General features: G+C 43.4%; 1 protein-coding gene across 2 annotated transcripts in view; it reads left to right on the top strand.

Annotated features, from left to right (window-relative positions):
• Window positions 1-20,109, top strand: part of LOC124711192 (scavenger receptor class B member 1) — a 685,541-nt gene that overhangs the window by 439,516 nt on the left and 225,916 nt on the right. The gene's annotated exons all lie outside the window — the stretch shown is intronic.

Here is a 20,109-nt window from a genome sequence, read left to right as displayed (position 1 = left end):
GCCTCGTCCTCAAGCACAGGTCTCTTTCTCTCTCCAGAGCATCGCCTGTGTGAAACTTCTCAACAGTGTTTGTGACTGCGCCATGTCGCTAGTATGTGCTCTCGTTTCGTTACTGAGGCAACTGGAATGTTATATTTGTGAAAGGATGATTTATATTCAAATTGATTTAGCAATCTTCGTAAAATTTACGTACATTCTTTATTCCGGACATGCCCTTAATAAGCTGCTGCGGTTCTTTCGTAGTGCACAACATCCACAATTTTATGCTTTTCATCTATAATAAAGTTAAACAACAGAAACATGATTGCGTCGTGAGATGTTGACACACAATTCTAGAAAGCACAGATATGCTGTGTTCAAACATAGCTATTAGGAGCTAAACCACATACTCCATGGAAACCACCATTGCTTTAGAGAACACCGATCGTCATAGCCACAAACAAATTTCACTTTTGATATTTTTGAGAGAGACAGAGAGATTCGTTGATGCTTCTAGACTCTCGAGCTTCTGAAAATTTTCAAACCGCCTTGACACCTGCTGAATACAAAAAGATGCCTAATACTGTTTACAGTGTGGAAACTATGAATATTCCTTAGCGCTCCACATTCCACTCTCGAAGGAATTAAACGTTATCCCGCACACGGCCATATAAGCAATCTGTTTCACCAGGATTCTTTCATCAATATCGGATTAAAAACACCCTTTCTCGGGTCCTTAACAGTTGGCTGATGTAGAAATAGGGTAGGGAACGTAAGCATCATATTCAAACCCGAAACCGTAATGCTGGTGGATCTCAGAGATCTGATGTTTGACAGAAAAATATTGCTACTTGTTGACCCTCCGGGGTATGTAACAGTTAAGACAGAATTTTTGATTATTGTGATGTAACGGCGCGGAAACAGTTTCTGCTACTCTTAAAGCTAGCTATCATCAGGGTTAATGATTTTCTCTCTGTCTTTGTAGAAAATGCTATTAAACGATTTTATTCCTATTTTCTCGGATTCTGTGAATAAAAACACTGAGAAAATTAAACTGTTATAGTTTATTACTGAATATCTTTCATTAGTTTTATTTTTTAAAGATTAAAGAGCCTATCCTTCTTTCATATACCAGTACTGTTCGGGTTGAAAGTTAAAGACAATATTTAGGTTTTTCTTGTTGTTAGAGCCGCAGACTTGATTTGCAGAGAGCTATTGAGATTTTTGTATCTCTCACTAGTTTAGATATTCCCTTTCTCTCGCTGCGGATCTTGATACTACAGAAATGTGTCCCCAAATCATTTTCTTTGCTTCTCAGTTCATTATTTAATTTTCGTTTCAATTATAAATGGAGGCGCCTAACGAGTTGTATTTGTGGTGAAGACGAACTGAAAGTTGTATTTTATTGTCAGAACATTTAGAAGATGCAACAAGTGTACTAGACACACTGCCTACTGTACGCTTATGCCTCTTCTGCAGTGCTGCTGCGCGATCTTTACCAGATGGGATTGACAAAGACCGTCGAGAAAAAGGGTGCAGCAGGGTAGCTCGTTTTGCGTTACCGCAAAATAGGGGAGCGTCTCGTGGATATGATGAGCGAGTTAGGATGGCAGTCATTAAAACAAAGGCGTTTCTTTGCGGCGAGGTATTTTAACGAAATTTCAGTCATGAACTTCCTCTTGAGAATGCGGAAGTATTTTTTTAGCACCTACGAATAGAAATAAGAGATACCAGAGCTCGCACAGTAAAGCTTAGGTGTTCATTTTTAGCACATGCTATTGGAGAGTGCAAAGGTCGAGATATAAGTCTGTCTGTAAACTTGAGTGTGAACTGCAGCGTAGTCACGTGGCTGTAACTGAGTACTGGTGATGTTCATTCATGTGATCGCCAACAAAATTCAGCAGTCAATGTAACGCCCATTTTGCGTTATATCAAGTCTGCTGGTAGTTCTTTCCTCGGTTTTAACTGCGTCTTTTAGCACTTCCAGCGGGCCAAAATTTCGAGATATTTATGTCTCATTCGTTTGAAACATCTGAAATCTCCGACGCGTAAATGCGCGCTCGGATTTGACGCGCGCGCCACAACGCAGTGTTTCACGGCGAGCTGCGCTTTCTCCGTGAATAGCGTGGGCGGTACTAAAGCCAGCCAGAAACGAGCGACAGCACAGGCGCCGGCTGCATGTGCGTTCAGGCGGTGCCTGCGTTGCGCCGGGCGGCTCTCGCTTTCGCGTCCGCCTCCACCACCCGGCTGTTTGGGCAGTTAGCAATAAGAGCAATACTATTGCAAGGTCAGAATAAAATGCGCAGTACACAAAACATTCTAAACTAAAATCGGTCAACGTATGATAGTCTCCACCCTCCATGTAGCCTCAGGTCTAGCTAAATTGAAGGACGACAGTTTGGTGGAGACGGCGAAGCCAACGACTGTGAATGGAAAACGGAGTTTCATCTTTAGCGTGGCTTGATGTCTACGATCACACCACATTTACCGCATATTCCTGGGTATGCATATTAACAATTGGAAATCAGATATTATATAAGGTGATTCCGTGATGTTACAAAATTTCAGAGATGATTTAGAAAGATAAATGTATCATTCAGAGGTAAAGGACTCTGGTCCGAAATGACTGAGTCGAAAGTTATAAGCGAAAATCGTTCTGATGTCTCTGACAGTGGAATAAATGTATCGGCACCGTTGTTGCTTAGATTGTAGGGTAGGCCACTTTCAGAGGTGGTAATATGATCCAAACAGGGAAAAAATCAAAGTAGGCATGGGATCTAAAATGCTTACCTTAACAGCTTCGAGTACTTGTTGATCTTCTCTACTGTGAAATATCTCTTCCTTTGAAAAGTGCCCATAGCTCTTAAGGAACTCATTTTAGAGCCCATATTTACTGGACATTTTTTCTTGTTTTGGTCCATACTACCTCCTTCAAAAAGATGGAAACCAAAGAGATTGCAGTAGAAGAGATGTTTGACAGTATCCAAGGTGCACGTGTGCTCGTAACTCTTTTAAGATACGCATTTTAGAGTTCGTGTTTACTAAACGTATTTTTCTTGTTTTGGTGCATACTATGACCTCTGAAAGTTGGCTACCACATAATATTAGCAACAATACGCCAGGCTAAAAGTACTCCACTGCCAGAAGTATAGGAAAGATTTTCGCTTACAACTTTAGACTTCGTGACCCTGCTCCATCTTCTCTGTAAGTCTGTATCATGACGGAATCACTCTGTACATTTTAAACGGTTTGTTCAACTATTCGAAATTTGTGTTTCGAACTTGACAACCTTGATATAATATTTGAGAGCAAATACGTCTAAAAGCATGGGAAATTCGAGTGGCTTATAGAAACATTTACCGAACGCATTTCTAGCATTTCGTGTTTTCACGTTATTCGGACATCTTGCTAAGACATTCCTCGCCGGCCTGTGTGGCCGAGCGGTTCTAGGCGCTTCAGTCTGGAACCGCGCGACCGCTACGGTCACAGGTTCGAATGCTGCCTCGGGGATGGATGTGTGTGATGTCCTTAGATTAGTTAGGTTAAGTAGTTCTAAGTTCTACGGGTCTGATGACCCCAGATGTTAAATCCCATAGTGCTCAGAGCCATTTGAACCATTTTTACACATTGCTCGCTTTTGCCACTTCACAAGAAAACTGCAAATTTCCAATCAATCGTAGATCTCCGGCTGCGCCTGAGATTAGTCTGACAAGAATTCCAATTTCGGACAAAATCCTTAACTGCATCAACATAGCAAGTGAAAAAATACTATGCATACGTCGATAATAATGAGGGCTTGAATCAAGAGCAGAAATTGCTGAAAATAGCGTCCTCAAAACGCCAGAAATTCTCATATTTTACAATAGTAACGAAATCTGGTTACCGGCTTATCATTGAGTTCTCAACACCATGCTTCCATATCTGCCACCGACGAAACAAAAAGAAATAAAAAAAACAGGGAGACCACAGTAGACTTCTACATCTACACAGACACTCCGCAAGCTACCGTACGGTGCGTGACGGAGGGTACACTGTACTATTAACAGTCACTTCATCTCCTGTTCCATTCGCAGACAGAGCGAGGAGAAAACGACTGTCTATATGCCTCCGTATGAGCCCCAATTTATCGTATCGTGCGCTTGTGGTCCTTACGCGAAATATGTGTTGGCGGCAGTAGAACAGTGCCGCAGTCATCTTAAAATGCAAGTTTTTATATTTTTTCAATAGTTTTCCATGAAAAAAACGTCGCCTTACCTCCACGGATTCACAGTTAAGTTCCCGAAGTATCTCCGTAACACTCACGAGTTTTTCGAAATCTAGCAGCCCGCGTCTGAATTACTTCGATGTCTTCCTGCGATCCGACCTGGTACGGATCCCAAACACTCTAGCAGTACTGAAGAATAGGTCGCACCATCATCCTATATGCGGTCTTCTTTACAGATGAACGACTCTTTCTTAAAATTCTCTCTATGAACCGAAGTTACTACATTTTTCCATATTTCTCTAGCTAGCTGCCATTCACCACACCAACTAGAACTTTTGTCCAAGTCGTCTTGTATTTTCCTACAGTCACTCAACTTCGACACACCGTACACCACAGCGTCATCAGCGCACAACCGCAGATTGCTGCCCACCTTGTCCGCCAAATCATTTACACTAAGTGATCAAAAGTATCCGGACACCTGGCTGAAAATGACTTAAAAGTTCGTGGCGCCCTCCATCGATAACGCTGGAATTCAATATGCTGTTGACCAACCCTTAGCTTTGATGACAGCTTCCACTCTCGCAGGCAAGGTTTCCAGGGGAATGACTACCCATTCTTCACGGAGTGCTGCACTGAGAAGAGGTATCGCTGTCGGTCGGTGAGGCCTGGCACGAAGTCGGCGTTCCAAAATATCCCAAAGGTATTCTACAGGTTGCAGGTCAGGACTCTGTGCAGGCCAGTCCATTACAGGGATGTTATTGTCGTGTAACCACTCCGCCACAGACCGTGCATTATCAACATGTGCTCGATCCTGTTGAAACATGCAGTCGCCATCCCCGAATTGCTCTTCAACTGTGGGAAGCAAGAAGGTGCTTAAAACATCAGTGTAGTCCTGTGCTGTGATAGTGCCACGCAAAACAACAAAAAGTGAAAGCCCCCTCAATGAAATACACCACCACACCGCAACACCACCGCCTCCGAATTTTACTGTTGACTCTACATGCGCTGGCAGATGACGTTCACCGAGCATTCGCCATACCAATACCTTGCCATCGGTCGCCACATTGTGTACCGTGATTCGTCACTCCATACAACGTTTTTCCACTCTTCAATCGTCCAATGTTCACGCTCCTTACACCAAGCAAGGCGTCGTTTGGCATTTGCCGGCGTGATGTGAGGCTTATGAGCAGCCGCACGACCATGAAATCCAAGTTTTCTCATCTCCATCCCAACTGTCGTAGTACTTGCAGTGGATCCTGATGCAGTTTGGAATTCCTGTGTGATGGTCTGGATAGATGTCTGCCAGTTACACATTACGACCCTCTTCAACTGTCGGTCTCTGTAAGTCAACAAACGAGGTCGGCCTGTACGTCTTTCTGCTGTACGTGTCCCTTCACGTTTCCACTTCATTATCACATCGGAAACAGTGGACCTAGGGATGTTTAAGAGTGTGGAAATCTCGTGTATAGACGTATGACACAAGTGACACTCAATCACCTGACCACGTTCTAGGTCCGTGAGTTTCGCGGAGCCCCTCCCATTCTGCTCTCTGACGAGGTCAAATAACTACTGAGGTCGCTGATATGGAGTACCTGGCAGTAGGTGGCAGCACAATGCACCTAATATGAAAAACGTACGTTCTTGGGGGTGTCAGGATACTTTTGATCACATAGAGTATGTGTATAGAGAAAAACAGCGATGCTATCACCTTTCCCTGGGCGACTCCTGACGATACCTTCTTCTCGCCGTCGAGGACAGCATACTGAGTTCTATAATTTAGGAAGTCTTCGAGCTACTCACATATCTGGGAAACTGTTCCATATGCTGGTACCTCTTTTTACAGCCAGCAATGGTGCACCGTGCCCTACTCCATATGCTCGTACCTTCCCTAACTTCCATTCCTGTCTACCGTACAGTGCTCGGCCTCTTAATGACGACGGTGTTAATAGGAAATTTAAATTTTATCACATATTTATTTATTCATTCCAGCTAAGCTGCCGCTGTGTCAGTACATCACTTAAATATTAAGTGATTGAAAACAACAGCACAAGAGAAATAGTGCATCATTAACAGATAAAATGTTAGTTAAGGTTGAATAGCTGATTAAAGGGATAAAATGAGAGACATGCAGACATTTCTCAGCTAAATCCTCTGTTGCTCTGTTATCGGAAAAATATACGTTCAGTAACAGCCTCTAGGAATAGACAACTTGTAAAGTGCGTGATTTTTTTTTTTGGTACTATTTCAAACGTTTCCTTCTGGTACTTACTCCTTATTTATACATGAATCCTAAAGTATTAACGCATAAAATATATTCCAGAATAAATTTTCACCCTACAGCGGAGTGTGCGCTGATGTGAAACTTCCTGGCAGATTAACTGTGTGCCGGACCGTGACTCGAAATCAGGACGTTTGCCTTTCGCGGACGAGTGCTCTAAAATTGGGCCAACCAATTATGACCCGTCCTGACAGTTGTTTTTCTGCAGTTCCTCTTCTCTTACCTTCCAAACTTAACAGTGGACTATTCCCTTCTTTTGGCTCTTCGTACTAAACGTCGCCTTTCAGATTGCTTGTCTTTAATATTAGCAGAAAATTAACGGATGATTGAACTGGTCCTCAGGTTCCTATATGAAAGTGGTTTTTATTTTCAGTTACAAGGTTTTGCTTTCCTCCAGGGGCGGGGTGGTTGTGGTTGGGTGTTCTATTCGTGTTTTCTGTGTCTGGGACCCATGATCATTTCCCCGTCGAAAGACCGCTCTTTTATCCCTCTGTTTTTCCAGTTTTTAAATTAGCCTAGCGTTTTATGCCTTCTACAGTGTTTGTTTTTAGCTTCCTCGCTTTATGATTTGACCCCTACGAGTTCCGCCCACTTTTAGCGGACGCCTCTATCTTACGCACGTAAGTTTTGAGTTGCGGGAGAGATGACCTCGCCGCTTAGTCCTCTAATCTCCCTCCACCGATCAATGAATTAGTCAATCAATCAATCAAAACTTAATGGAAGTTCGGCTGCGCTGTTTAAGAAAACAGCAACTGATATTTTTACCCATTAAAATAAATCAGCGAACGTCATCTCTTACTGCACGCAGAAATTTACCGCACAAACAATTCCTTATGTATTTACATTATGCTGTCCTTATGTACCTGCGTGTACCTCGGATTGTCGAGGTACCATGAGAACACTTGAAAACAACGTTCAGCAGTCTTGATTATTACAGCATTCTGGAAGCGATGAAGAACTAGACTGATGAAAACTTTGTCCTCGCTGGGACTGTAATCAAAATTTCCTGCTTCTGTAGAAGAAACACCGCAGTTACGCTATCTGACCACGTCTCTAGGACTGATTCAGACTATCATTGTTGCTTGCGTTTTCCTCCAATTACTTCCAAATAAAGACAGGTAATTTTGATTCCAGAAGAGGAGCTCCATAGGAGACGATAAGGTGGAGAATCGAGGCTTTCCTGTCACTGGGAATACGTACCAATGCAACAGAAGTCACTGACGTGAAATGGATGTATTAGACGAGGTTGCATTGGATAAAATGCGATTAAATAAGACGATATCTCAGAAGGACACTGGGAGCATGATAAACGCAAACATGACGTTATTGCATTTCATTCTAGGCAGCCTCAGATTCCGCCTGTAAGCGATTTAGGGAAATCGCGGAAAATCTAAATTTTGTGAGGCGGACGTGGATTCGAACCCTTGTTCTGCCGATTGTGAGTCTGGTGTCATAATCGTGGTGCCATCCTGTTCGGTAAGGTACTTTGATTCGAGTAGTAGAAGTTACGAGGATTTCTTGGACGGAAGTGTGACCAGATATAGGTGGAGATTCGGGTCCGAGCCTTCGTACAGAATTAAGTTTTCATTTGACGGGATTATCAACATCAACGTGCAGTACACTCATTAATGGAAATTTTTAGTATTACTAGCATCTTAATCATCTGTCAATTCAGTTCCAATACGGTTGTGTATGTTCATGGTACAATGGTTCACAACTAGCAAGCGTAGAATAGTACGACCTTGTACAGTTACGTATACGGCTGCGAACATAAAGGTTAGTGCCATATGCGAGATTAATCGTGTTGTTTTCGATGCTTATCCAGCCAATGTAACTTTTTTCTAAATTTCAATAGACAAGCTGTGTTTTCGTGAAGAATTGTATATCCCCTATTTTGTTAAAAGGGGATATACAATTCTGAAACGACCCCTCATTATTTTACGAAGAAATGTGACGAGGATAGTGAAGTTATGCACATTTCTTCTTAGTTCCATATTGCTCTCTGCTTCTGATAATGCCGTACTCCAAACTTATACCGGATCAGCAGATAAATCGGTTTACAATCACATACTTTACACTCGTGATTTTTTTTTCTTTTTTTTCTTTTTTTTGCGAGTGAACCTATCCAGTTTTAATAAATATTTGCTCAACTCTGACTCAGAAACCAAATTGCGGTGACTACGGTACGATACGATGTTGCAGTACCTGTGTTCAGAAATACGACGCAATCTTCTTTCGGATAACCTAATGCTAAGGCGACCGCTCGCGATAAGCGGGTTCTAATCCCAGTTCGGCAGTAATTTTCACAGTCGTCACTCCATTATATAGCTGATGGTTGTCCATATTCGCAACTAAAAATACATTTCATGTACAAATTGTGGTCCGTGCACTACAAGTGAGAACAAATATCAAAACATCATTAGCCAGACACATTAGACACAGACAACTCAAAGTATTAAAGTAGTTGGCAGACGCTGAAAATGAGGCTGAAATTTGACGGTGTAGCTATTAGATCAATGAATGTTTACAAAAACACGTTACGAATTAGCTATATTTAAAAAAAATTGCGTGATTAAATATTTCTTCTCAGAATCGGAGTTGTTCTATGGAAATTGAAAAGAGAGGTATATTGGCTAGCTAAGCATCAAAGCCAATACGATTAATATCGCATTTGGTAACAATCTTTATGTTCGCACCAGTGTAAATAACTATACAAGATCCTACTGTTCTATGATCAAGATGCTAGTAATAATAAAAATTTGCACTAATCAGTAGATTGCACGTCGATGTTGATAATCCCGTCAAACAAAAACTTAGTTCCTTATGAAAGTTCGGACCCGAATCTTGCCAAGTTTGAAATGTCGCTGCAAGATGTTGGCCAGCAGACCTTGAAGAGGGTTCGCCTTCCGCCAGTCGGCGCTACATTGGCGGCGGCAGTAGCTGCTGGTCTCGATCGATGTCTGGCGACCGCAGCGCCGGAGTATCGGGGCCACCGGCTGCGCCTCATTATAACCGGTTTGCTATCCTCCCCCGTCTCGCTAGTCGTTTTGTGTTTAGCGCCCGCCTTTAGTTTTATTTGCCGCGGCTCGCCGCTGCCGTCAGAACTGCCTTGCGACATTCTTCGGGAACAGGTCTCAAGCAGGTTACATAAATGCTGACCGCGGACTTGCGCGTTCCTTTAATTTGCCCCCTCTCAGAATCGGGTAGTTGCTCTGAGGAATAGGAAAGAAAAAAAAAACTGTCAGTGACGAGGGGGGGCTGCCCCTTGGCATAAGACGAACTTCTGTTCGGCTGAATGATATCTATATCATCTCTCAGCGGTGAATGTTTTCACTTGAAGCTGTCCATTCGTACGCGCCAGAGTCCCTAAGTTTAAGGACAGCTGTTTCATCCGCTGGACCATCAAGACATTCGTTGGATCAAATAACAGACTTCAGTTCTCCATTTCTTACTAGCCCGACTATAAAATACGGAAATGTCTGTTTTACCATTTTTTGTGGATTTGTATACTATCGAGGACTGAACATTGACGAATGTAAAATTAAGAGCTTAAGCCACTAAAGATGTGATGGACCATTATGATCAGCAAATTAACAAGGATCGTAAATATTGTATTATTCGGAAAAAAACTGAACGTTTGCTTGAAACAGTACGTGGTGCCATTTGCCGTACTTTCAAAGAGACCACGACTACTCATCACAGATTTCATCCTAATTTATAGCTCATGCGGGGCCTTCCCAGAAATGAAGCCGGCCAGAGTGGCTGAGCGGTTCTAGGCGCTACAGACTGGAACCGCGCATCCGCTACGGTCGCAGGTTCGAATCCTGCCTCGGGCATGGATGTGTGTGATGTCCTTAGGTTAGTTAGGTTTAAGTAGTTCCAAGTTGTAGGGGACTGATGACCTCAGAAGTTAAGTCCCATAGTGCTCAGAGCCATTTGAACCATTTGAACCCAGAAATGAAAGTGACTGCTCAGCGGTTACAACGAAATTTCATTTTTGGCGGGGGTCAGGCGAGGCATGAGCCCACTTATGTTAGCGCTCTTTCCATGCAGCATGTGCCGCAGCTGGAAGAGCACAGGAGAACGGTAATCCCAAGGGGCGCCTGGTCGAATCCCTATGCCGAAACTTTACTGTCAATTTTTAAGTTGCTTGTACTGGAAATAAACCGAAATAATATTAATAATTCCCTACCTCTCTCAAATTCGTTTCGAGCACGCCCTGAAAGACCCAATGGGACCGACCGACCGCCCGCCGTGTCATCCTCATCAGACAGGCGTCGCTGGATGCAAATACACTCCTGGAAATGGAAAAAAGAACACATTGACACCGGTGTGTCGGACCCACCATACTTGCTCCGGACACTGCGAGAGGGCTGTACAAGCAATGATCACACGCACGGCACAGCGGACACACCAGGAACCGCGGTGTTGGCCGTCGAATGGCGCTAGCTGCGCAGCATTTGTGCACCGCCGCCGTCAGTGTCAGCCAATTTGCCGTGGCATACGGAGCTCCATCGCAGTCTTTAACACTGGTAGCATGCCGCGACAGCGTGGACGTGAACCGTATGTGCAGTTGACGGACTTTGAGCGAGGGCGTATAGTGGGCATGCGGGAGGCCGGGTGGACGTACCGCCGAATTGCTCAACACGTGGGGCGTGAGGTCTCCACAGTACATCGATGTTGTCGCCAGTGGTCGGCGGAAGGTGCACGTGCCCGTCGACCTGGGACCGGACCGCAGCGACGCACGGATGCACGCCAAGAACGTAGGATCCTACGCAGTGCCGTAGGGGACCGCACCGCCACTTCCCAGCAAATTAGGGACACTGTTGCTCCTGGGGTATCGGCGAGGACCATTCGCAACCGTCTCCATGAAGCTGGGCTACGGTCCCGCACACCGTTAGGCCGTCTTCCGCTCACGCCCCAACATCGTGCAGCCCGCCTCCAGTGGTGTCGCGACAGGCGTGAAGGGAGGGACGAATGGAGACGTGTCGTCTTCAGCGATGAGAGTCGCTTCTGCCTTGGTGCCAATGATGGTCGTATGCGTGTTTGGCGCCGTGCAGGTGAGCGCCACAATCAGGACTGCATACGACCGAGGCACACAGGGCCAACACCCGGCATCATGGTGTGGGGAGCGATCTCCTACACTGGCCGTACACCACTGGTGATCGTCGAGGGGACACTGAATAGTGCACGATACATCCAAACCGTCATCGAACCCATCGTTCTACCATTCCTAGACCGGCAAGGGAACTTGCTGTTCCAACAGGACAATGCACGTCCGCATGTATCCCGTGCCATCCAACGTGCTCTAGAAGGTGTAAGTCAACTATCCTGGCCAGCAAGATCTCCGGATCTGTCCCCCATTGAGCATGTTTGGGACTGGGTGAAGCGTCGTCTCACGCGGTCTGCACGTCCAGCACGAACGCTGGTCCAACTGAGGCGCCAGGTGTAAATGACATGGCAAGCCGTTCCACAGGACTACATCCAGCATCTCTACGATCGTCTCCATGGGAGAATAGCAGCCTGCATTGCTGCGAAAGGTGGATATACACTGTACTAGTGCCGACATTGTGCATGCTCTGTTGCCTGTATCTATGTGCCTGTGGTTCTGTCAGTGTGATCATGTGATGTATCTGACCCCAGGTATGTGTCAATAAAGTTTCCCCTTCCTGGGACAATGAATTCACGGTGGTCTTATTTCAATTTCCAGGAGTGTATTAAGGGGCATGTGGTTAGCGTACCGCTCTCCCAGCCGTTGTCAGCTTTCATGACCCGAACCGCTACTTCTCAGTCAAGTAGCTCCTCAATTGACCTCACAAGGGCAGAGTGCACCCCGTTTGCCCACAACATTTGGCAGACCCGGGCGGTCACACAACCAAGTGCTAGACAAGCCCGACAGCTCCTAATTTCGGGAACCGGTGTTAACAATGCGCCAAGGCCCTTGGCGTTAATATCTTGATAAAAGGCTTGAAAAGGAAAGGCAAAGGAAAACTTGTGATTGTAAATAACTTCCGAAGAAAGGAATGTACTTACAGCGTCCACGAGGATTTTCTAAGAACGGATTCTAATTTAAGCGTATAGGACTTCTTATTACGTTAGTATCATTTTGACCTTCGAGCAGCATTGGCAGCTTTACGTGAACAGTAGGTTCCCGGTGTAGGTAAAATCGGCCCATCGGCCATTTGAGGCAGCGCTAGCTATGAGTACGGAGTTTATTCACTTGCTAGCGTAGTGAAAATTTGTGAAAAATACATTACTGCAGTGTTAATCCGCCTTCAATGCGAAGTTCCTTTGGAAATGTATGAATGTCCAAAGGAACTTTGCATCGTAAGCAGAAAAGAACAGGCACTGCAATATCGTATTTATCTTCCGATACGGCGCAAGCGACTTTGAAATACAATGTCTGACGTATACGGGAGTATTCAGAATGGATGTACGATTATGGGTCCTAGACACATGGTTACGATATCCGGAGGTTTAGGTCTGGCCGTGAGTCGTGCAGGGATAGCCAAATGGTAAGGCGACCGTTCGCGATAAGTGGGAAACCCAGGTTCGAGTCTCGGTCGGCACAAGTTTTCTTTCTCATTCCATTCTACGGTTGATGGTTGTCATATTCCATTCTGTATTCTTTCCGCTACCTAGTAGCTATAATAAAATACCTGTAAATGGCTCATATTTCGCCCGAACCACCACAGCGCTTGGCCATCTGGAGCACCTACTTCAGTCACTTTCATTTTTGGCCAGACTCTGCAAATACCACGAATTTGGATGAAATCGGTGATGACGAGTAGGTGCGGTTTCCTTGTGACTCATATTTTCCGAAAACAGTTGCTGTGTTGTGGTGAATTGTTCCCTTATTAGTCATCAAAGAGCAGATATCGAGTTTTAATGACGTCATCGGAACAATGAGGAATGGAGCAGTTCGTGGCAAAAATCTGATCACTGTGGTTTTTGATGTTGCAATACTGTATTGCGGATGCGTTGAATGTGTAGAGAATGTCCATATGTTACTCTTGTCAAGTGCGACTTTTGTTCCATTCTGTTGTTTCAATCTCTTGAAGCCCCATGACAAGCTGGCCGATGAGGGCGAGCCGTTCTAGGCGCTTCAGTCCGGAACCGCGCGACCGCTACGGCATAGGTTCGAATCATGCCTCGGGAATGGATGTGTGATGTCCTTAGGTTAGATAGGTTTCCTTAGTTCTAAGTTCTAGGCGACTGATGACCTCAGAAGTTAAGTCGCATAGTGCTCAGAGCCATTTTCTTGCACAATTGGCCATGAGTTTGTCAACACTAGAGGGTCACAGATATAGTTATCGGGTACCAGTAGAAGAAGGCACAGAGAGACATAAAGGCTTGTTAGTGAAAGAATCGTTATTGCTGTAAAATTGAAAAAAAAACTGGTCTTTCACAAACGCTCGACGACATTTATGCTGTAAATGTGACACCGTGTTTTTTCTTTATACCATATATAGGGCACTGTTATTGCCTTCTCCTCTTACCTTCGTTATTAGCCTTGGCAGGCAATTTTTAGACGTCCACTGGAACGCCCAGTTGAGCTAGGCTTCCCAAGATCCTGAACTAAAAGCAAATACTGTTTTGGACTTCGCAGCCTATTTCGGAAGATCCCTGGCCATGGTAACGATTGACTGCAGGGTAGTCGTATAGTAGAAGGTAGAAAAAAGGTGAGAGATTGGTGCTGTAAAATAGCCACACAATATGCACTTCTACAGCAGACCTCGTACGAATTAATGTTTGACGAGAATATTTCTTACTTAAAAATTGAAATGTGTTTTTTTTTTAACATAGTGAACGCTAATAGGGATTCCGTCAGGAGGAACTCAGAAGTGTTCTGGGTCTAGAAAGGAAACTGCGTACAACACCGTCGGGTGACTTTTTCTAGAGTTTTCGATCGCAGTCTACTGAAGAACGAACAGTTATTTCAAAAAATTCGTGTTTCTTGTGAAGTAACAGGCTGATTCGGGCGATGGAGCGTTAATTTTCAGGGTATGTTCAAAGGGATCAATGAAGACAATAACATTAACTGCAAGCTGTTACATAAATATAGTGTATTATTTTAGACATATTTTTCGTGTAAGTGGAATAAGAAACGATTTAGGAGCCATAGCTATTTTTTCCATCCTCTATTGGGGAGTTGAGCTGTAATAGCTCAAGGTACCCACCACCATCCATAGTGCAGAGCTTTCATTGTATTTCCTTAAATGAGTCCTTGACGTATCTCCTCCATGCGTTGGACGCTAAAAAATTTCCATACACCTACGGCAACAAAATGTAAGGCTGTAGAAACCTCGACTGCACTACCCAGGAGAGATAGCGACGCTATCTACACAAACGTTTTGTTGCCACATGCGAAAGTTACCTTGTCTGGCTTCTCACGTTACAACTTTTAATCACTTACGAGTAACTTGAACAGTATCTATTCCTTGACATCTGTTTTTTTTTCCTTGAAGGCATAACGTGTTAAAGTGTCGTACATTTAGCTCATATTTTTAGTGAAGTTTCTAATTGCAAATACCGCTTCGTCGATTTGTTGCACTATCCTAGAGCATATTCTAATCTCAAAAATTATGACGTACCGGGGGAAAGTAAGCTCTAAGATGCAGAACGGATTAAGAAGAAAAAAACCTCGAGTGAAATTTTGCTTGTCTTATGCATGAAATGAAATCTCTCAAGGCCAGAACTACGTCCTTGGTGAATTTTGTTCCTGGCATTAAATGGTGGTCCATGGCATTTTCCTTTGCCTAACGTTTAGTCTCTTAGTGCTGCAGAGGTCATTATGGGCTATAAAGAGTCACAGACTATGATAATGACTCCAGATTTAAGACATGAAACACCTAAGCACAAAAATACGCGTTGGACCTTGGCCTAGTGCGCATAAAATAAAATTCATTAGCCTGCTTGATTCATACGTGACATCTCGCTAACTGTTGGAGCGGAACAGATTCCGTCTTCCTAGATTTCAGTAAGGCGGCCGGCTATGAACACATACGATGACTATCAATACAACAGCGCTCCCTGTCATAAAGCAGCTTCTGTGAGGCTATGGATTTTGGACAATCACTTTCCTAACTATATATTGCTTTTTTGTGCTTTACAGCGTGTCCTTTCTTTTGATCGCTATTAATATTTAATATTACTGTTCATCTTTAAGCCCTTTCTCCTGATTGTAAAATTTTGTTCTTTTCAGAGCTGACTTGATTTGATGGCCGTCTTCTTCACTCTGCCTGTTTTAAATTTTGTCTTTTTTTTTTATATTATCATCTGACAGGGACTAATGGGAACGTCCAATGCGCTCAACTTTCTCATGTTGACTATTATATTAATATTTGCTTCTGTCAGTTATGTATCGCAAACCACGTTACACTGTATTTTCTTCTCTCTAGGTTCTTGCCATTTCTAAATTTTTAAAATTTTCAAATCCCTCATGTGTTGTTCTTCTTTATATAGATGTACCTGAAGATACAACTCTTTGTGAAACCAGTAGTGCAATTTAACAATCATACAACAGCTGCTCGCGCTTATCTTTTAAAAATACATTCCTGAAATGACTGGCCTGCCGAGAGTCCTGCTCGGAACCCAACGGAATACCTTCGGAAGGAGTTAGTCGACTTCGCTCTCGAACACAGCGTCCAATATCTCTACCTTGTGTAGATTCGGCTGTTGAGAAAGAATGCCTGCATTCCACGACAGATATGCAGACAGCTCATTGAAAGTGTCAGCAGAGTTCACGGCGTCACAAAGGTGAAGGGTGGACTCACGACATATTAATGTCCAATAGAAAGTGTCCGGATACTTCTGATCTCATATTGTACTACGTATTGGAGAGCCACAAAGATCTCCATCGGCCATTGGCCGGGAGTTCCTCCTCTAAGTGACCCTCTTGTTCTCTAGCGGAATGTCATCTCCAGCTGTTGCAAAATCGTAATCTTTTTCGTCTGTTTCTTGACATTTTGCTTCATCCACCGAGTAACAATTTCATCATACTTGCGACCGTCAAAACTGACACGTTTCTGCGAAATAATTTTGTACCGCCCTGAAGAAGACATACGTAGTTCACAAGGCACGCTCCAGAAAACTCCAACACGTGACAACAAACGAAGAAGGCGATAAAGCAACAGACAGTAAAACATTGCAGGGTTGGGTATTTGTGGAGGGCAGGATAGTGAAGCAGCATTCCGCCAGAACTGACCTCGGCGAGACAGTGAGTTCGAAAATTGTCGCGAGCTCTGAGAGAGCGCATCTCGTGAGTTGTGGTTAAAAAATAACACTCTTTTATTTTTAATTCTCATGAATATGTGATTTTTCAGTGTGCAGAACTTGAAACAGAAAACTGAACAGTATTAAATAATTTTAATTTCACAATAAGGCGTTTCACATGGCTGTATCAAACATTATGTTCACACAACCAGTAACGGAAAATAGGTTACTTTTGTAAAAAAAATAAAAAAAATCCCATACGCTGTCTGTGTTACTAACATAGTAATGTTTTATGCTTTATTGCCACTCGCAAATCTGCTAATCTTCAAAGGCGATTTATTCGAGTTCATTTGAGAATCGTGTCATACTACTTGAGGAAATGGTTTTAAGGGTATTGAGTTTCACATCCTACGCGTATGATGAAATTCGCAATTGTTAGTCATGAGCGCTCATAATTCTCGTATCGAATCACATAGTGCGACGCGCAAGCTGCAGTAAGACGCCAAGCTGTGAAATGTGATGAGTCACGTTGGAGTAAAGGTTTGTCCGTCATTTATTTTCTGTGCACATAAGTCCTGTCTCACTCAAGGTGATTCCCAGGGTTATCCTAGCGACGAAACTGTAAATAACTTCCTCCGTTCTCTTCATATCCAAGTTAGTAATCTGGATTTAGTGACCATATTTTAACTGATCCTAAACACCGTTACATCGTCGCCAACATTCGCAAAATCTCGTTTTTGGAAAAAAGTGGGACTGCTCTTGTGTGTAGTGTCCCGCAGACCAAGGAATGCTCTTAGTGCAGCAACCTGCTGGCGAGATAGTCACGGTTGCGCATGCGGCTGTCTACTCAGGCTGCAAGAGGTCACTGAGCAGTCAAAGACCTCGGCACAGAAGTTAGCGCAGGGAACAGCATGAGACACCAGAAGAATGCATGTTCAGTGCATACCTTCATACATCTACCACGTGTTTCTCTTAAGTCATCAGGCGTATTTCTTCTAGCGTTTCGGCAGATATTTGCAATTTAGTTTCTGCAATGTGTAGCTGGAGGCAACCCTCTGCTCACCAGATCTTCCAGCCATCGCCCAGTGTCAAAGGAAAGTGTCGCTTTCTTGCCCGTTACAGCTAAAATTATTTTTATAGCGGAAATTCTCGGTCTCAAAGTAGTCTAATGCCATATTCGATTTATCGATATCTAAAAGACGAAGAATAACCAGTAACAAAACAGCGACTGAGTAGCGCTGCTGCGGTAGCAAACGGTGCCGGTCAAGGCTGCAAGCTGGGCCTGGAAGACGCGGCGAACAAAAATATTAAGATACCTTTAGGTATGTGTTATGGTTGTCGACTGCATTAGAGAACGGTTGAGAACAATCCACGCAGCTGCGGTAGTAATACAGTAGTACAGAAAGTATGCGAAGCACTTTTAATGTAGTTTAGTTACTGCCCTTAGTAAGTGGGAAGACTATAGTTTTACAATGCAATTTCTAACCAGCTGAGCAGTCAGTAAGTTACTTAGGTAATAACAAAGAAATTTTCTGTAACTGATGTGCATTCCCTAAACAACAAAGAGCCTATTTTTCAATTCTTTTCGTTGATTCCTGGTTGTAATTACGTGATCTATTAACAATCCACTTACAATAAAAATAATCCTAAATTATAATCTACGTAAAATAGGCAACAAATGATTAGAGTAAAAAGAGAGAAAGTAATAAAGAAAAAAAAGGGGATACCAAATTAATCATTGTATCTACTTATTAAAAACGAAGTTTAAGTATCTGCCGACATACCATTGTATATTATTTTCTTGTGCCAATAGTTCTCCACTGCGCCTGCGACTGTTTAAATGCCTCTAAACGCGCTGTAATTAATACAATCTTATCCTACAATAGCGAACTGCATACGATCAGTAGCCCCTGTTATTTCTGTGTAGTACGGGTCCCACACGCTTGAGCAGTATTATAGGATGAGTGGCACCAGTGATATGTAAACAATCTTCTTTGTAGATTGCTTACATATCTCTAGTATCGAGAGATCGAAGTCTTCCACCTGTGTGATGTTTCCATTTCATATCCCAAGAAGTTTTTACATACAGGTATTTGTATGAGTTAACATTCCAGCTGAGACTTATTAGTATTAATCATAGAATACTAAGTTCCTTCGTTTTGAGAAGTGCACAGTTTTACACTTCTGAAAATTTAATACTAGTTCCGTGATAAAGACCAGTTACATTAGTTTGCCCAGTACGTTGCCACATACTGCAGACGCAGCCTCCTCACTGAAAGTGCAGAATCACGGCAGCTTCGCAAATCTCCTCAGGGCAATGTCCCCGTAAGTTCATGTTGTACTGAAACAGGTCTGCCGGTAACTGTGTAGGGTTTCCCTTATTCAGGCTACCACAGGCCGCAAGCGCAATTTCCAACAGCTGTGTGGCACGTTTTACGGTCGGCAGAAGGTACCCGGAAATGACATGACTTTCAGAAACTTATTTCGTTGTCTAGGAAAAAAAGTCCGTTTCACTTTGCTGAGTTATCCTTGCGAGTTCTGTGGATACAGTTGGCAGTCAAGTATAATCTCACAATGAGTCGACCTTTCTTACTGCTGGCACATCGTAAAGGAAGAGAGGAAGTTCACATTATGTTTAAGTTACAACCTAGTTAGAATATGAGACTAAAGGTCTAGAGATCTGGGATCCGAATTCCAGTCGATCCTACGATTATTTGTCAGCTATCGCTTCTTTAATATCCTGGGAATAATAAGTAAATGTGAAAAATTGCAAATTGCGTCGCGGTTAAGAGTTCACCATAACTGGTACGGTTAGACATTTCAAATGTCGGAGGAATACAACGGCATCTCACCATTAACAAGACCATTCGCGACAAAGCAGAGAGTTGTTTGAACGTCCTTCATGTTGAAGACAGTTTTCTGTTTTTATATCCGCTACGCTCGCAGGTTCGAATCCTGCCTCGGGCATGGATGTGTGTGATGTCCTTAGGTTAGTTAGTTTTAAGTAGTTCTAAGTTCTAGGGGACTGATGACCTCAGAAGTTAAGTCCCATAGTGCTCAGAGCCTTTTGAACCATTTTTGTTTTTATATCCGTGTACTGTAGGTACCATCTCGCAAGATAAGCTGCAGAGAAGGAGATCTGTCATATCTTAAATTGCGTTACAAGTAACAGTTTGACACCTGAAGTGAGTCGTTCAATAATTTTTGTCTTGCTACTGACACGCCGTACTACACGTTCCAGTCTGAGTGATTTCTGTTTCTCTGTGCAATCATGGTATGTATTACCTGAAACAGAAGTTTTACAAGGATGTGCGATACGTGTCAGTCTTAATTGTAAAACAGCAGTGTGTACGATTTCTCAGATATGTACCGAGACACTATAATCCTTCACCAGTGGACTTCTCAATGTCTTTTGATTCCAGATATCACTGTT

The sequence above is a fragment of the Schistocerca piceifrons genome, chromosome 8 (genome assembly GCF_021461385.2).
Source record: "Schistocerca piceifrons isolate TAMUIC-IGC-003096 chromosome 8, iqSchPice1.1, whole genome shotgun sequence".
NCBI classification, from domain to species: Eukaryota; Metazoa; Arthropoda; class Insecta; order Orthoptera; family Acrididae; genus Schistocerca; species Schistocerca piceifrons.
This window is presented reverse-complemented; position numbering and strand designations above follow the sequence as displayed.